The 17,274-nt window shown below is 33.7% G+C and overlaps 1 protein-coding gene across 6 annotated transcripts in view; it reads left to right on the plus strand.

Moving 5' to 3' along the window:
• Nucleotides 1-723: 723 nt before the first annotated feature.
• The window catches only part of LOC145279617 (DGAT1/2-independent enzyme synthesizing storage lipids-like), a 77,237-nt gene continuing 60,686 nt past the window's right edge, over nucleotides 724-17,274 (plus strand). For 3 of the 6 annotated variants that reach the window (XM_080130819.1, XM_080130822.1, XM_080130827.1), the window contains exon 1: nucleotides 724-1,114. The gene's annotated coding sequence lies outside the window, so the exon portion shown is untranslated. Of the gene's footprint in view, nucleotides 1,115-4,380; nucleotides 4,498-14,921; nucleotides 15,072-17,274 lie in introns of those variants that run through there. The other 3 variants (XM_080130820.1, XM_080130826.1, XM_080130821.1) reach the window with 2 other exon arrangements.

The following is a 17,274-nucleotide window of genomic DNA, read 5'->3' on the forward strand; positions in this document are numbered from 1 at the left end:
AAGGACTAGTTATGTCTGGTTGTGCTTGAAAGGATAGTTCTATCTGGCTGTGTTTGAATGGCTATTTGTCTCTGGCCATGTTTGAAAGGCTAGTTATGTTATGAAGCACTAGAGATGTAAGTGCCGATCTGGACATAGGTCTATATGATGTGAAATGATGTTTGAAGATCATGGGAGCGTGTGGTTTAAAAATATTAAGGCACTAATTTGCATAAGAGAGGAGTAGTTGTGTTAAGAAAGACGAATTGGGGAGGATAATGAGTCCAGTGTTTGGCAGCTGAGAAGACACATTGAAGTTAAAAAGTTTGTACAAATTACACTGTCAGTGTAAAGGATTGCTATCAATTTTTTATTTTATTAGGATTAGAGTTACATTTTATAATAATTAGGCACAAGGCCATCAAATGCGTAGGGAAAATGAGGGTCGTTGGTCAATGGTCATTCTTTGTCTACTCTAACATATTTGATTATCCTACTAGAATCATTGCATTCACCACAATACCACATTTTCACTAGACCTTGCTTTATTTAAAATATTGTACAATTGTTTTTGAACATTTTTATTTTATTCTTCATAAATATGTTTGTAAAATTTGGCAGGCCGATTACATATTGATATCAATTTAAACGCCAGTGGCCTGATTTTGATAAAAAAAAAAAGAAGATAAATATTAAATAGACAGCCGGTGGCGCCACGTGTGCCAGGCGTTAACATTAAGGGCAGATAATTCCCGTTTCCTTAATACCAGCTAACACGGCCACGCACACTAGAACGCACACCATTTCATTTATTTCTTCTTTACTTGTGGCCAGTGAAACGTGTTTTTATTTTACATTGATAAAACTAAACGGCAAAAGAATGAGTCTCCAGCTTTCACTGTTTTGTGTGTTTTCGACAGTAAAAGACAATATTTAACTGCCAGTTCCAACTTTCTTGGCAATCGAAGCAAACTTTAAGATTAAAAAAAGGCTCTTAAGTTGAGCTGGTTATAAATTCTTCCGTTTTTTGCTAAAAAGAAAAGAAAATACGATTTTTTTGTTGTTTTCATTAGTTTAAAGTAGAGTCGATTAAAAACAGCTGATGACGACGACAAAATTTATACATTGATTCGTGGTAAGTAAACAAATATATCGAAATGACTTTTTTCTTCATTCAACAAATCGTTGAATTGTTTATGTTTACTCTTATCCCCCCGGTTCATCTTTAAAATCCAATCGTTCATTATTGTTTATATTTATTTTGTTTACGTGTTTATATTTAACTTGCAAATATTTTTATCTTAAATCTGAAACTGACATATTGTATATATACGTAATATGCTGATGTCACGATTGTGTTTTTACATTAAATCCTATTTCAGTCACGTAAATTATTTAGAATTAAATCTTGATTATTAAGATAGTCGTCAGACCAAAATCCATCGAGTAGTTCAACTGCTATTGTTTTTTTTTTTTTAAATTTTTATTATAAAGTATATCGGGTTTGTATTACTGTACACATAGATTGAAAAAGTTGTCAAAAAACATATATAACAAATAAATGTTATCAAAGGCAAGATAAGCTACTTTTCTACCTAACTGGATATATTTTTTGTGTTTTTATTCAGAGTAACATGTTTATTCAGCTCGAAAAACATGCAATGTTTACCGATGTATTGGAAAATTCAAAATGGCGGCCGACTCTCTCTCGGAGAGGGTAAGTTTGGGAAAAGGTATTATAAATAATAAACTAGACAAAATACTGTTAGAAATTCGCTCAATATATGTTACCGTGACATAAGTTGACATATATTCGGTTGTTTTTTAATAGTATTTTGTCTAGTTTATTATTTATAACATCTTTTCCCAAACTTACCGTGTTAAAGAGACAGTCGGGCGCCATTTTGAATTTTCCAATACATCGGTAAACACTGCATGTTTTTCGAGCTGAATAAACATGTTACATTGAATAAAAACACAAAAAATATATCCAGTTAGGTAGAAAAGTAACTTACCTTGCCTTTAATAACATTTATTTGTTATATATTTGTTTTTTGACAACTTTTTCGAATCTATGTGTACAGTAATACAAACCCAGTATATCGTTACCGTATAAAACAGTACGTCAGCTATTACAGTGGCGAAAAGGGGAGATAAGTATGTCACCTGTATTCGCAATCTTCTAGGTGTTCACACATAGGGAAAATGGAATTTCCCTCAATTTTCTGTAAAACTTACTTTTAGCTATAATTTTCTACTCAAATTTTCTTAATTTTTAGATATTCCACCTGGCGATTTATTAAGTACTGTAGTTTTTTTGCTTTAAATCACATATTTAAAAAATCGATTTGTCAACTCTATTTTTAACAAGCACCGAAGTCTTTCTTTGGTATTATTCTGAAACCATGTTTTAGTAATACACAAATGACGGTCAATGTGCACTGGTTGTCCAACCTGCATAGGGTGCTTATTCCGAAAGCCGTTCTTAACATGGGGAGGTTGGATGTTTATTCCGAAAGGCATTTTCTTATTTTCAACCTCCCCATGTTAAGAACGGCTTTCGGAATAAACACCCTTTGCAGGTTAGACAACCACAACCAGTGCACATTGACCCAAATGACATCGTACGTGAAACCCTCTGAAACAATAACTGACGAAAAATATAGACGCTATCTTTGTAAACAAGTCTAGAACAAGGCACACTAAGGAAAGCCGATAACTCAAGTTCATACTTTGCTTGTTCAAATAACTTTGGTGGCAAATAGGGTGAAGCAATGAAGCATTGTTTTTTTGGTACTCCATGCACTTATTGATCCATGTTGAAATAATAACGTTATTTAAAAAGTCATTCTTAACATGGGGAGGGGAAAGTGTTTCGTACCTATTCTGTACTTTAACCTTACAATTGAATTAAAAAAAAAACATGTCATAAAACTTTAATTAAACTTGAAAATACGATTTAAAAAATAGCACGGATCAGTAAGTGCATTAGCGGAAGTGACGTCAGACATATTTTTAAGTATGGATGACCAAAACTGTATATAATGTATCTTATTTTGGCACTTCTGCATGACAGTAATATTAGCAACAGAGACGAGTTATCGACCTCTGTTCTTCGAAAGAACTGACGTCTAGCGGCCATTATGTGAACCTCAAATATAAACAAGTGTTTACGAGAACGCAAAAATATATAATAACGGTAAATGTTTACTTTAACTTTAGGTTTTCGGGGTCACTGACAACGAATCTGATATTCAAACCCGTAGCAAATTTACCGTTTGCATGGTATTAACCCATGAACCCTCACACGATTTTCACTGCCTTCGTTTATGCTATTCTTACATGATGCGTTTGCGCGTGCGTAGTAAAGTGACTTGTCACATCGCGGAAGAATTTTTTTAACAAACATTTGAAATAACAAGAAAGTTTTCAAAAGCAAAAATGTGGTTCATTTTTCTGTGCTACATAGTTTTTGATGCTTTTTAATTCATCTAAAAAAATTAAGTTTTCACGAGCGGTTTACAAAAACATTTTTATTTTATTTATTTATTTATTTTTTTTTGGGAGGGGGGTATTCAATTATAGAACTTGTACAATATTTAACAGGTGCTTCTGCAGTTTAATTTGCCGTTTTCCCGTAAGTAACGTGCCGACATACACCGAGCAGAAGAACTGTTTAATTATTCATAAAAATTCTGTTTACATTGGGGAGGGGACGGTGGAGTGGCAGGTTCAGTGGGGAATGGGTGGTGTCGCGAGCGCTTGTTTATTCCGAAAGTCGTTCTTAACATGAGGAGGTTGGGGATGTTTATTCCGAAAGCCGTTCTTAAGATGGGGAGGTTGGGGATGTTAATTCCGAAAGCCGTTCTTAAGATGGGGAGATTGGGGATGTTTATTCCGAAAACCGTTCTTAACCTGGGGAGGTTGGGGATGTTTCCGAAAGCCGTTCTTAACATGGGGAGGTTAGAAGTAGTACTCTTAAAAAGCAACTCTTTGCAGGTAAGTCTTCAGTGGGACAACCAGGCTACATTGATCATTTTTGTTTCTAAAATTGTTAGGTGAAAGCACAGAATCATTACAAAATGTCCCCTCCCCATGTTAAGGATGGCTTTCTAAATAATGTTATGGTGCTTATGCATTTATGTTACCATGCTGTTGTTTAAAATAGTATTTTCAAGTTAAATTCAAATATTTTTTTTTTTAATTAAATTGTTAGGTGAAAGTACAGAATAGTTACGAAACACCCTCCCTTCTCTGTTAAGAATGCCTTTCTAAATAATGTTATTATTTCAGCACAGTAACATCAGCGCAGAAGTATCGTTAGTCCATATTCAGCATAAGTACCATAAATAAATAATGTTCTATTGTTTTGTTTTTGTATTTATTCCTTTATTTTTTCAGCAACAAACGTTCCCTGTCCTTTACAAAATTATAAACGAGTTATGTGCCCTTAAACTCCTTATTAGGCTTGTTTATAATGATGGTGACTATTTTCCAGATGACTTTTCACTTCGGCATGTACGTGTTCTATGAAATTTACTATAAATTAATATGTAAAAAGGGAACTTTTTAGGAATAAGTATCTAAGAAAATTTTAGTACTTTATGTCATCAATTCCGAGTTTCACTGGACACTTCTGAGATGAGTGAATGCTAATGAACTTCACCGAACAATCTAAACAATGTGTACCGATTTTAATTTTTACCCTAACCCTAAACTAAGTTTTTAGTTCACAAAGTCGATTTAAAACCTAGTAACTCTCACTTTTTTTATTTTGTCTTTTTGTCTATACATTCCATGTGCGACATTTCTAACTAAGGAGGAAGAATTGCAGTTTTCTGAGTTAGAATCTAACATTTTTTTTTTTTTAAGTAGTATTTTGTTCTCCCAACAATTGATTTCATGCTTTGTCTGGAGCGATTTTCATAAAAAAAAAAATTCAGTCCCTATGATGTAGAAGTATTGAAACTTCATTTGGCTTTCTCCATTCGTAGTTGGAATTGCTTACGTCACAACTACAAATTTCTTGGATACTTATTCCTAAAAAGCACTGGTAAAAAAAAAAAATCTTCATTCATGGACTAATCTCAATAAATCATGTCGATAAGGCACACACACATACTTTTCTTTTCCATAATTGACATACACATGCGATTATTAAAATTGAAAAGTTAAGAGTGTGTGTATCAACTCGGTTTTTTTCCCAGCAAAAATTAAACCATGTTTTCATTAAACCTTAATATTAAGTGGCAAATAATGTTGTGAGCAAAAGTTCTGTTGGCATTAAAAATGATTTATGCTGCTTTTCTTAAATATTATTAAATGAGGAGTCATTTTGATTAAAAATTCACAAAGTAAAATTCAGTTCCAAATGACACTCTTTTGGTGGTTGAAGGTTCAATCTTTAGTGCAGGCAATGCTAAGAATACAGTTGCAAATTACTTAAAACATGCCTGACAGAACGAAAGCATGCTACTGTTGTAGATTAAATAAAGGGTTCTGTTCTAAATTCTGTGCAGATTCCAGGGTTTGACAAAAAGATTCTTAAGTTTGACAAGGTAAATCTGGAAAAGGTCGGAGGTTATATTTGTCAAAATGCTGTGAGAATAGCACTTAAGATGAGAACAGTAACAGAACAAATATAATTCAAATTATTAATCCTCAGTCGTGACAATGGAGCCGGGCGGGGGGGCGGTAGGCGTTGCTCGGTCGTTAAAAAAAACAAAAAAAAAACAGGATTTGGGTGCCATCAGCCATAAGCGAAAGCAAAAGTTTGTAAGAAAAGAAGAAGAAAAAAAAATGACACGTGTTGGGCACAGACTCGCAAAATAAGCGAGCATGCTATCCACTGGACTAAGATTCTAACGACACTATCACATTGCAAATTTATCTATTTAAAAAGACAGACATGACCCTCCCTTCAAATAAAACAACATTTTTACATGAAATAATTGACATTTTTTTTCTAATTTTTTGATATTATTTGTTGGAGAGATTGCTCTTTCTTATGGTACCATGTCCATGTCGCAACGATACGGATGACAAAAGTTTTTAACAGCCATACTAACACACACACGCATCTTAGATTTATTTAATAGAAGAAGATTGGGACAATTAAAAACGGCTGATAACAATTTTTCAATTGATTTTGAAGCCTATTAATTTAAAATAGAAAGTTAATTTGTTGTTAGAAGTAGACAAAAAGTCAATTATTATGGTTTATTTGTGCTTTTAAAATAAAAAATAAGCATGAACTATGTCTACCCCTGTCATATAAAACCTTTTTTCCTTGTCTTTTGTTAACATAAAATGAATTATTTATTTGTTTGTTAGCAACTGACAGTATTAAAAAAACAAATCGCTTGGTGTAATTGTGGAGACGTTTAAGTTTATTGCTACAGATGGTGTTTATATAGTTTTGATTGTTCGCACAATTATTCTCATCTTGGGTGTTATTAGTGCAATGTTTTGGATGTTGAAACCTATGACCTTTACCGGGTGTAAACTCCACGTTTTTTTTTTCAGCTAAGGAAAAGGGGTTAGCTCTGTATTGTAAGAAATCCACCTTGGATTTGAGGGTATGTCCGTAAATTATAAAAAATGGTCAATTTGCAGAGGTCACTTGGGAACATTTAAGACTTTCTTTTGATTCAATTTTTAACTGAATTTTTATGCTAATTGTCATTATTAGTGAAAAAAATGTTTTACAAAACCGTGGGTAGACATTCCACGCCTGTTTTCGTTTTTTTTTTGTTTTAGAAAACACCGTGCAAGGGAGGCAATTCTAAGAAAAAAGGGTTTTTTGGAGGATTATTTCCCTTGGATTCCCCATATAAATTTGTAATCAATGGATTCCCCATATAAATTTGTAATCAATGGATTCCCCATATAAATTTGTAATTAATGGATTCCAAATGCGGTTAAATTCAGTACCTGGATGACTTGTGATGTTGTTGCTATCCACCATATGTGCTGCTTCCTTGAGTTTTCTAATCCTCCATTTTCTTCTATATCGAGTATTTTAACATCACTCCACATTGGGGAATGAGTGCCCTTTTCTCTCCATGGTCTGCTACAGCTGATTATTTGATTTTTTTTTTTTTTTTTTTCCCCACGTGTGACAGCTTTTAGGTATTCTTTTAGTCTTACTTTGAGGGGTGGCATGTTTTCACCTTTGTAATGTTTCCCACATTTACGTTTAATCTCATAAACGCAGTTTTTTTGTCATGAGCTTTTTGGTCAGGGGTTTTATTTGCACAAGGTGTTTTCCAAGTATTGAGTTGCCCCTAAATACTCTCCTAATATCATACTGACTGCATATTTAAAAATATTTTTGGATAGGCCTTTCGAGTAAGAAAGAAGATGCAAAATGGGAGGGTTTCATCATGTGCAAAATTATTTGCAAAACATTTGCAGCACATGTAAAAAAAAAGAAAACCATTTGGACCTTTATTATTTTTGATATTCATAACCAACCTCCCTGATGTTATTGCATCTGAGATGGGTATACATGCTGATGATACTGTGATTAAATGATTTAGTTTGGAATAGATGCAGCATTCATTGTTGGAAGCAACAGTGAAGAGTGTGGAACTGGTATTGAAATGTGGTCTGAAAGAAATTGAGATCCGAACTGATTCAGTTACTATTCATAGCTGGGTTAATTCTATGATAACTGGTATTGAAATGTGGTCTGAAAGAAATTGAGATCCGAACTGATTCAGTTACTATTCATAGCTGGGTTAATTCTATGATAACTGGTATTGAAATGTGGTCTGAAAGAAATTGAGATCCGAACTGATTCAGTTACTATTCATAGCTGGGTTAATTCTATGATAACTGGTATTGAAATGTGGTCTGAAAGAAATTGAGATCCGAACTGATTCAATTACTATTCATAGCTGGGTTAATTCTATGATAACTGGTATTGAAATGTGGTCTGAAAGAAATTGAGATCCGAACTGATTCAATTACTATTCATAGCTGGGTTAATTCTATGATAACTGGTATTGAAATGTGGTCTGAAAGAAATTGAGATCCGAACTGATTCAATTACTATTCATAGCTGGGTTAATTCTATGATAACTGGTATTGAAATGTGGTCTGAAAGAAATTGAGATCCGAACTGATTCAATTACTATTCATAGCTGGGTTAATTCTATGATAACTGGTATTGAAATGTGGTCTGAAAGAAATTGAGATCCGAACTGATTCAGTTACTATTCATAGCTGGGTTAATTCTATGATAACTGATGAGAAAAGGATTTGAACAAAAAAATCAGCAGAATTAATTATGATATGACTTTTAGGAATTCTGAGAGAAATGATTGATGAATTTGACTTAAAGTTAAGTGTAACATTTGTACCCTCTAGTAAAAGTCGATGTACTGACTAAGATGAAAAGAAAAAGTTGGCTTAAACCAGAATGGACAATTACATGCTGTGTTGCTCAAAATAAAGTGAAGGAATTGCATGAGCTACACCATGTAGAAGTAGAAAGAATGCTTTACCTAGTGTGGAAGGTCTATTTGGAGGTGATGAGAGATAGTGAAAAAGATAGAAACTGTGATCAATGTTGAATGATTGACCCACCACCAACCAGGGAGATTAAAGTGTCTGCTGATTGGACGCGATTGTCTATTGACGTCACCCACTATAAAGGAGGAGTATACCTATCTATGGTAGATTGTGATCCAGGGAGATTTTCCATTTGGAGATTCGAGCAGAAACAGCAGACACCATTGCAAGAGAATTCGAAAATATTTTTTTTGAGCATGGACCAGTCGAAGAAGTGCTGATGGACAATGGAGCAGTATTCCATTCAGAGATATTTCAGAAAATTTTGAATAGATGGAATGTTGGGCACTATTATAGAGCAACCTATCGGCTGAGCGGAAATGGTATCATAGAATGAAACAATAGAACTATAAAAGCCATTGCTGAGAGGTGGAATTATCACCTGCAGAAGCAGTGTTTTGGTTAAACATGATCCCTACATCTGGGCAGCTTGAGGAAACAGTACCGCATAGGGTGATATTTAAGTACCAATGGAGACACCCTAGAGTTAAAGAATTTACAGAACAATCTGATGAACCAAAAAGTCTATACAAATTGGAGAGGATGTGTGGGTTAAACCACCTGCGGCCTGGTGCACAATAAAATCGAGAAAAGGTATGGTTACTGGTACATAATCCAAAAACAATATCAAGGTGGATGGTGTACCAAAACGTTCTTGACATTAGGTTGACTGGGGAAGATTCAGAGAATGAGAGATGATGAGCAACAGGAAGCCGGACAAAAAACCCAGTGAAGATCCCAAAGAAAGTAACATCCTCCGAGATGGTTGGATGACTGCGTACTATGAGTGATCCAAAGGAATCGGGGGTGGGGGGGGGAGCGTGTGATTAACTGATTTAGTTTGGAATAGGTGAACCATTCATCATATGAGCCAGTGCATTGACCATGCTGAGAAGATCTTATTTGATTTTGGAATATATGGTCTGAAATGTTACAAACCTGTTTTGGGGCAGCCAGAAAGAATGAAGAAGAAAGAAAAGTAATGGCCACTGTTCTCTTTATATGGCTATGAGTTTGTCATATGATATACAAATGAGGTGCTCTGGTTTGGAATAAAAAAGCCTGAGTTTTGAGAAACTGGTAAGTTTAGATTTGGACATTGAAGAAGCAAGTCTTGTGAGCAGTGAGTCATATTTTGAAGTTGAAAATTTTGACAGCAAAGTGTTGAATTTTTGACAGCAGAGTAACAAATGGTGGAATTGAATGTATTGGCATCAGAACCAAGAGTAGAATAAGTTACACTTTAATTTACAGACAGCACATTCTGTTTTTGACATGCAGGTAAATCAAATGCACCTACAAGGCAACAACTGAATCCTTGGAAAATGACTTCTGGTCTGTAATAAACTGGTCATATTTAATGCTACTAAGACAAAGCTGCTTTCCTTTAAAAACTATAAGAAACATTTCCTACTGCATTATTCCAGAGTCCTGCATTCAAAGTCTTCGGTCTATTATTCTTGCATAACATAAATTAGAATAAATACATAGAAGATCCTGAATAGGCTGCTGCAAAGAAGATAAGCTCTTTCTACCAGATTAAAAAACTTCTGACACTTATCAGTATTCTATATCGTTATAAAACCATCATTTACCCATGTATAGTGTATTGTTTCTACATTTGAGCTGATGCATCACTCACTTGCCTTTCTCTCTTGGAAAGGATGCAGCCTCTAACTTAATAGGTTACTGTCACATTGCTGCAGTGTTGAATTTCTATACTTATTTTACAATTATTAACATGGATCGGCAAAATTCTACCTCTTTACTATAGTGGTCTCTAGATTCTGCAAGGTTTTCTATTCTTATAGCTTTCTTTGTTAGATTATCTTTTGGAATTCCGTCCCTGCTCTCCATAATGTGAACAACATCCCATAAGGGTGGGGGGCGGCTCACTTAGGTCCCCCTCTATAAATCTGACCTTTATCACAGTAGCCTCTGATATCTCACTTGCAATATGTCTTGTTTGGAGTAAATAAAAGTACAAATTTTTTTAAAACAAAACCTGATAAGATATCAAGTTGTGTAAATAGTGTAGTTTTCATAAGATGAAGAGAAAGTTCAATTATTAGAAATGTGTTTTTTGTATGTGTTTGATTTTGTTATCTTGAAATAAAACCAAAGTATCTTTGAACTTTACATGAAATGATGATAGGATGTTCATTTCTATGTCATGTGATTTTGATATTCGTTTCAATGAATATTTTTGTAAAATGAGGTTAAAAAGCAAATTTTTCAGAAAGTCCACCCTTCCAGCTTTTACTTTGTTTTAGAAGAGATTAGTTTATTGCTAATCGTCTGAGGCGCCCTACCAAGGAATTCCAGCGGGGTGGCTCAGACATTTTTTGTAGGCCAAAGTGCACTAATCTTAGTGCACTGGATTTCCAACTTAAAAACTAGAAAATTGTTTCGGAGATGGGTATATTTGCTGATGACACCACTCTCTATAATAGGCACGAGGGGAAAACAAATGAACACATATCTAAGGAAATGGCAGAAACACTAGAGGATGACCTCCAATCTCTAGTGGAATGGCGACAAAAATGGATGGTCACATTCGATGTTGCCAAGACAAAACTTGTTTCCTTCAATAACTACTAGAAACCTTCTCTACCATCAATAGCAATGGCCAAGAACACATTACCTAAAAGTACTTCCTTTAAACTCCTCGGCCTAACGTTTACAGGGAACATGAACTGGAAAAGATACATTGAGAGCATTGCCAAGGCTGCTGCAAAGAAGGTGGGCTCTCTCTACTGTGCTAGAAAACTACTTATGTCTGAAAGTATCCTGTACCTCTATAAGGCCACCATTCGCCCATGTATGGAGTACTGTTGTCACATCTGGGCTGGTGCATCTGCTGTTTGTCTCTCGCTCCTTGATAGGGTTCAAAAGAGAGTCACCAACCTGATAGGTCCTGAACTGTCATCTAAGCTTCAGTCTCTGTCCCATCGACGAAATGTTGCATCCCTCTGCCTGTTTTACAAGTACTTTATGGCGAATGCTCTGACGAACTACAAGCACTTGTACCTCCTTGATGCGACTAACCCCGACAAATACTACAAGCAACTAAGTCCCACCCCTTTACAGTAGTGATCCCTAGGTGCAAGAAAGCCTTTTACTCCAATAGTTTTTTTCCCAGAATTGCTAGACTTCGGAACTCCCTTCCGGGATTCTGCTTTCCCAACTGTACTTATATGTAGAAGTTTAAGTGTAATGTGAACAAACATCTTGCTACTCATCTCCCTTCATAATGCTCCTGCAAATTATGTCCCCAATAGTAGCCCCCTACTTCAAAGTGGTACTGTGCCTTGTTTGGGGTGAAAATTGATTAAAAAAAAACAAAAAAAAAACAGTTACATAAAGGGCAGTTTTTTTTTTTTTAATTTTCTCATCAGTTTGTTCAACCTGGAGATGGAGCATCCTACCGGATGCTAAGCATTCACCTGCTAACTCAGGTATTCCAACTGAGAGATCTTAACTGACTGCCCATTTAAGTGCAATTGTTTGAATATCTCTTTCACTTGGTTCACTGGGTATATTTGCCAGATAGTTTTTAAAATTCTTTTTGTATTTGTATGCCAAGTTAAATGTAAAAAGCTACAAAAAAACACTCACAAAGTTGGCATATTCTTGATTAGCGTTGCCCTAAATGAATAATATCTGAAATTTAGAAAAAAAATTGATCTTCTAGGAGTCAACTGAGTCAGGTTTTGTCAGGGAGAGGGGTTTAGTATTATTATTGAAATAAAATGTCTACTCATTATTTGAGGAATCTATTATATAAAGGAGAGTTGTGTGTGTCCAGCACTAAAGAGGAATGGGTTGGGTGGAGGAGAGAGTATTTGGAAGAGAAAGATAAAGAGATGAATAGAGTGAGGTAGAGAGATAGAAGTTTTAATAGAAACATGTTACACTTTTGCCCGAGGCAACGCCGAATAGCCTTGCTATTAGGTTGGTGCAAAAGTAATGCTGTTTTTGATGTTCAACTTCAAAAGATCATAACTCTTTTCATAATAAACTTTATTAATCAAAATAAAAACCATTAGAATCGACACAACGACGAAACAAGTTTTATTATCCTATTATTCAGAGTAGAAACCTTCATAAATGAAAACAAAAAATTATCCTCTAAAATGTACAAGTGTTTAAAAATTTATATAGTAAATAAAAGCCCATGTAGTTTACTATAAAAAATACTCTTATCTTCAGCACTGTCTTTCTATCTATCTATCTATCTATCTATCTATCTATATATATATATATATATATATATATATATATATATATATGTATGTATGTATATATATGTATATGTATATGTGTGTGTGGGAGTTAAAGGAAGCAAATTCACTTTTTCTTTTTTTTTTGATCTTATATAGGCTTCGAAATACCATGGTATAAAGAGTTCCTTATTACCCAACTACCGCAATTGATGTATACTCCTATTGCACAAATGAATAAATCTATATATTACTATATAGTTTTTATACCTTCATTTTCTCTCCTTACTGCAGATATTATACTAATATTAATTATAATTTTGTGTAATGGTAATTATATATAATATTATAATTACCACTATTCAAAGATGAGACGTTCATATTGTTACTCATTTTCACTTTTTTCTCCACAACATATATGTAATGCATCAAGCAAACATTATCTAATGTGGATTTAAAAAGTGTGAATATCGCCATATTAATAAAAGTCCTGTTCATAGGCTGTTGAAATTTAGATTTTTCTTTATGCTGATGAGATCCCCGGTTGGGCAAAATTATGATTAATGAACTATTATATACTTGTATGCCAGCATTAGGCTAAAACAATTGTATGCGTTATTAATAAATGCTTAACATTTTGAAAATGAATAATAATATAAGTGTCTGTTCCTTGTAAAGTGATAATTTAAGAAATATTTTAGAAAAAATTGCACTATTGAGCTATTTAAATGAGAACTTTGTCTTATTTGTTTATATGTAAATACTATCCCAAGTAGTAAAATGATATATATATATATGTGCATGCATGCACCTTTTTTGTTTTAATTTTATGTGAAAGTTGTGATACTCTAGAGAAAAAAAACAAAAAAACAGACTCACAGCAATCGGAAGCAAGAGCTTCACAAAGGGCTTTTTATTTCCATTAAGTGATTGCAAAACTTGCTGAATGTTATGGTTGAGTTTCTCTAAAAATGATGTGGTATCTCGGCTCAATTTTGCTAAAAACAGCCTATCCTTGACAGAGTACAAAATAGACTTCGTGGTTTAGTTGGGGATGCCCTTTTCTCTTCCCTGCAACCTCTCTCCCACAGAAGAGACGTTGCGAGCATATCTTTGTTTTATCATTATTTTCATGGCAGGTGCTCGTCTGAGCTCCAATCTCTGGTTCCCCCTCGCCAACCTTTCACGATAAACACCCGTCTAGCTGAAACCACTGTCAATAATTTTCCCCACTCTTTATCTGTGCCTAAATCAAAACGTAGATTCCATGAACAAAGCTTCTTTCTTAGAACTGCACGCCTGTGGAACTCTCTACCACTTGCCTGTTTCCCACCTGACTTCAACATGGATGTCTTCAAGTCCAATGTAAACAAATTCCTGATGAACCGCCTCTCCCTAAGTAATGACACTATCAAATCTCCACTACTAATGACACTATCCCATTGATTACTGTGCACAAAATAACTCTTATCCCCGAGTGGCTTCTGGGCCTTGATAAGTGGTGACCTTTATGTAAAAAAAAAAAAAAAAAAGATTTTGGAAAAGGCATTGGGAAAAATATGCATTTTTGGCTTCGTCTACATAGGAGTCCGCTTCGTTCTTCTGTTGAATAATTTGGTCATTCAAATGACTGTTGATGTGAATATGGATGAATTACATGTCTTTTCTGCAAATTTTTTTCTCATTTTTTTGCTTTTCCTCCTGACATACATTGCTTTATTCCTTTTGAGCCTAAGACCTTGAATACCTCTGGAGAACCACTGTTATGAAACTCTTTTCAGGTGATGTCGAATTAAGAAAACAGGAAGAGATATCTTCAAAAGCTAATGAGACATGTGTTTTAAAATACACACTGTTACACACTTAAAAATTTGTTTGAAGTGTTCTGTTTTCTTTTCAATGCCACAGGAAATGCAGGATAGCCATGCAAGTCTGAAATAAATAATATTCACATTTTTTTTCTTTTCTTTTCTAGGAAGTTATGTGGTTCCTTTCTTCTTTTTTTATGCATCTTTGTAGGCTCTGTCAAAGCATACACACACACACACACACACACACACACACATATATATATATATATATATATATATATATATATATAAAGTTTATTTACTTACGTTCACCCCTAACAAGACATATCGCCACTTGGACGTAAGGGACTACTATTTGGGATCATGCCTAAGAAAGATTAACAAGATGTTGGTTTACATTTGAACTTCTGCATATCAGTTCAGTCAGGGAAGCAGGAAGGGAATTCCAAAGTCTAGCTGTTTGAGGGGAGAAACTATTAAAGTAAGTAGTGTGTATATATATATATATATATATATATATATATTCTATAATATAAAGCTGAACGTCTGTGTGTGTCTGATCACGAATAGGCTCCTGTATGGTTGACTATTATAGAAAACTGATCACATATAATGATAGAAGATGTATTGAGACACAGGAATGGGTATGTTTGATCTGGCATAATGATGATTCATTAAAATTGTGGGGTCTGCGTATGCGCCTGATCCACAAAGTATGGAAATAAAAAAAATTAAAAATTAAAAAAAAACGTTTACAAGTGTTTTTGATATAGATGTACATAATAAGACTTTGATAAGTATGTTTTAACTTAAATAGGGATGGTATAATAAAATTGCGGAGTCTGCGTTCGCGCCTGGCCTCTATAGAATGGAAATAAGCACAAACTTTAATAAAGACTTTTCATATCTATCTGTGTAAGTATACCTTGATAATTATGTTTCAGTTTGAAGAAATATGGTATAATAAAATTATGGGGTTTTTGTTTGCGCCTGACCTCCATAGAATGGAAATATGTCCCAAAGTTTAACTAGTTTTTTAATATAGATCCACAGAATATTGTGATAAGTGTTTCAGTGTGAACAGGTATGGTATAATAAATTATGGGGTTTATCTATTTTATTTTTACTTTCATCATATTTTGCTTTGGATTTGATACCCCCAAATTCGAAGCTATCTCTTTACAACCCTTCCTTTTCATAACCTATCATACTTTCATAAATCAGAGTCCATTTTCTGTAGACTGTTTTTGAACCCAGTCAACGACGGGTACTTTTGCTAGTATATATATATATATATATATATATATATATATGATCTGATGTTGTTTAAGAGTATCTGATAGTAGTCAGTGTAAATCTACTCATGAGTTTGTCCCAAAACCTATAGCAGAAACTTTTATTCAGTTTGTGTATCTAATTGCTAATATTTCCTTAAAATTGAGAAAACTTTAAAAAAATTCAAACTGTGTTGACAAAACCCATATAACCCTAAAAGAACAGAAAAGCCCAAAAGAGTAAACAGCAAGGCATAGTACAAAAAAGAAAGAAACTGAAATGAATGTAAGTAAAAGGCCAGACACTGTTGAGTTTAATGAAATAAAATACAAAGAAATGAAGAAAAACATATGTAAACAAATATACAGAAACAAACTTGTGCATAGTTTTGCTTAGGCAGAATTAATTCGTAAGAATCTGAGCAATATTACTAAATACTAGATGTCAACATATTTTTTCATTTATTGACTGCCATTTTTTTCAGAGGAAAGATTTATTTCATGATTCGTTGGTAAGTCTTCAAAAAACACTTACCAATGCAAAAAGACGTTTAATGTGCAAGTGATGTAAGTTTATTACTAGGGATGTACCAATTATCAAATTGTTCGATTACCAATTAATTTTTTTTTTTTGATTTTGCAGATTTATCAGCAAATTTTGTTGTCATAAATGATATTAATATTAATTATATTGTAAACGAAAACAAATTAACTCCCGTTTTTGCTTGCCAATGAAAATTTATCAAAGAGACAGGCATCATCTACACCATATTATCAAATAACAGGCATAACGCGCTGTTAACATGTAGACTTTTACAACTGCATTGAATTTAAGGCAAAAATATGTAAGCATATGGAAAGTTTTACTTCTTTCTCTTCCTATTGAATTAACATTTTTATTTTTTACTTAAAATCACTGTCAAATTACTTCATCTTTTTTTCATGTTGAGGAATTGTACAGTAAATTGCGATGATGTGCGAACCGAAAATAAAGCATTCTTTATATATTTGTTCCTCATTTTTGGACTCTTTCTACCATTGCATATATATTTTTATTTTTCTGGTTTAGATAATGTATATTTTATTGAGATAAATTACTAATGTGATATCAGACATAACTAATTTAAATACATGAAAAATTAATTAAATATTAAAAACAACCTTCAACCATTATGGCAACCAATTTCTGCTGGAAGTATTTTGATGTCAATCCCAAGAATATTTGCTGTCGAACTATCACATCAAAGAGTGGCAAATCAGCAAAAACTGACTAATATTTTAAACCATCTTAGAAATGTTCATTCAAAAGAAGCAAAAGTTGCAGATAAGAAAAGGAAGCACAATGAATATTCAGGGACAGATATTTCAGAAACAAGTAGCAGCAACTACGAGTTTCCAACGAAACACCAA

Source organism: Euprymna scolopes, chromosome 7 (assembly GCF_053919585.1).
Source record: "Euprymna scolopes isolate OS-2025 chromosome 7, ASM5391958v1, whole genome shotgun sequence".
Lineage (NCBI taxonomy): Eukaryota > Metazoa > Mollusca > Cephalopoda > Sepiida > Sepiolidae > Euprymna > Euprymna scolopes.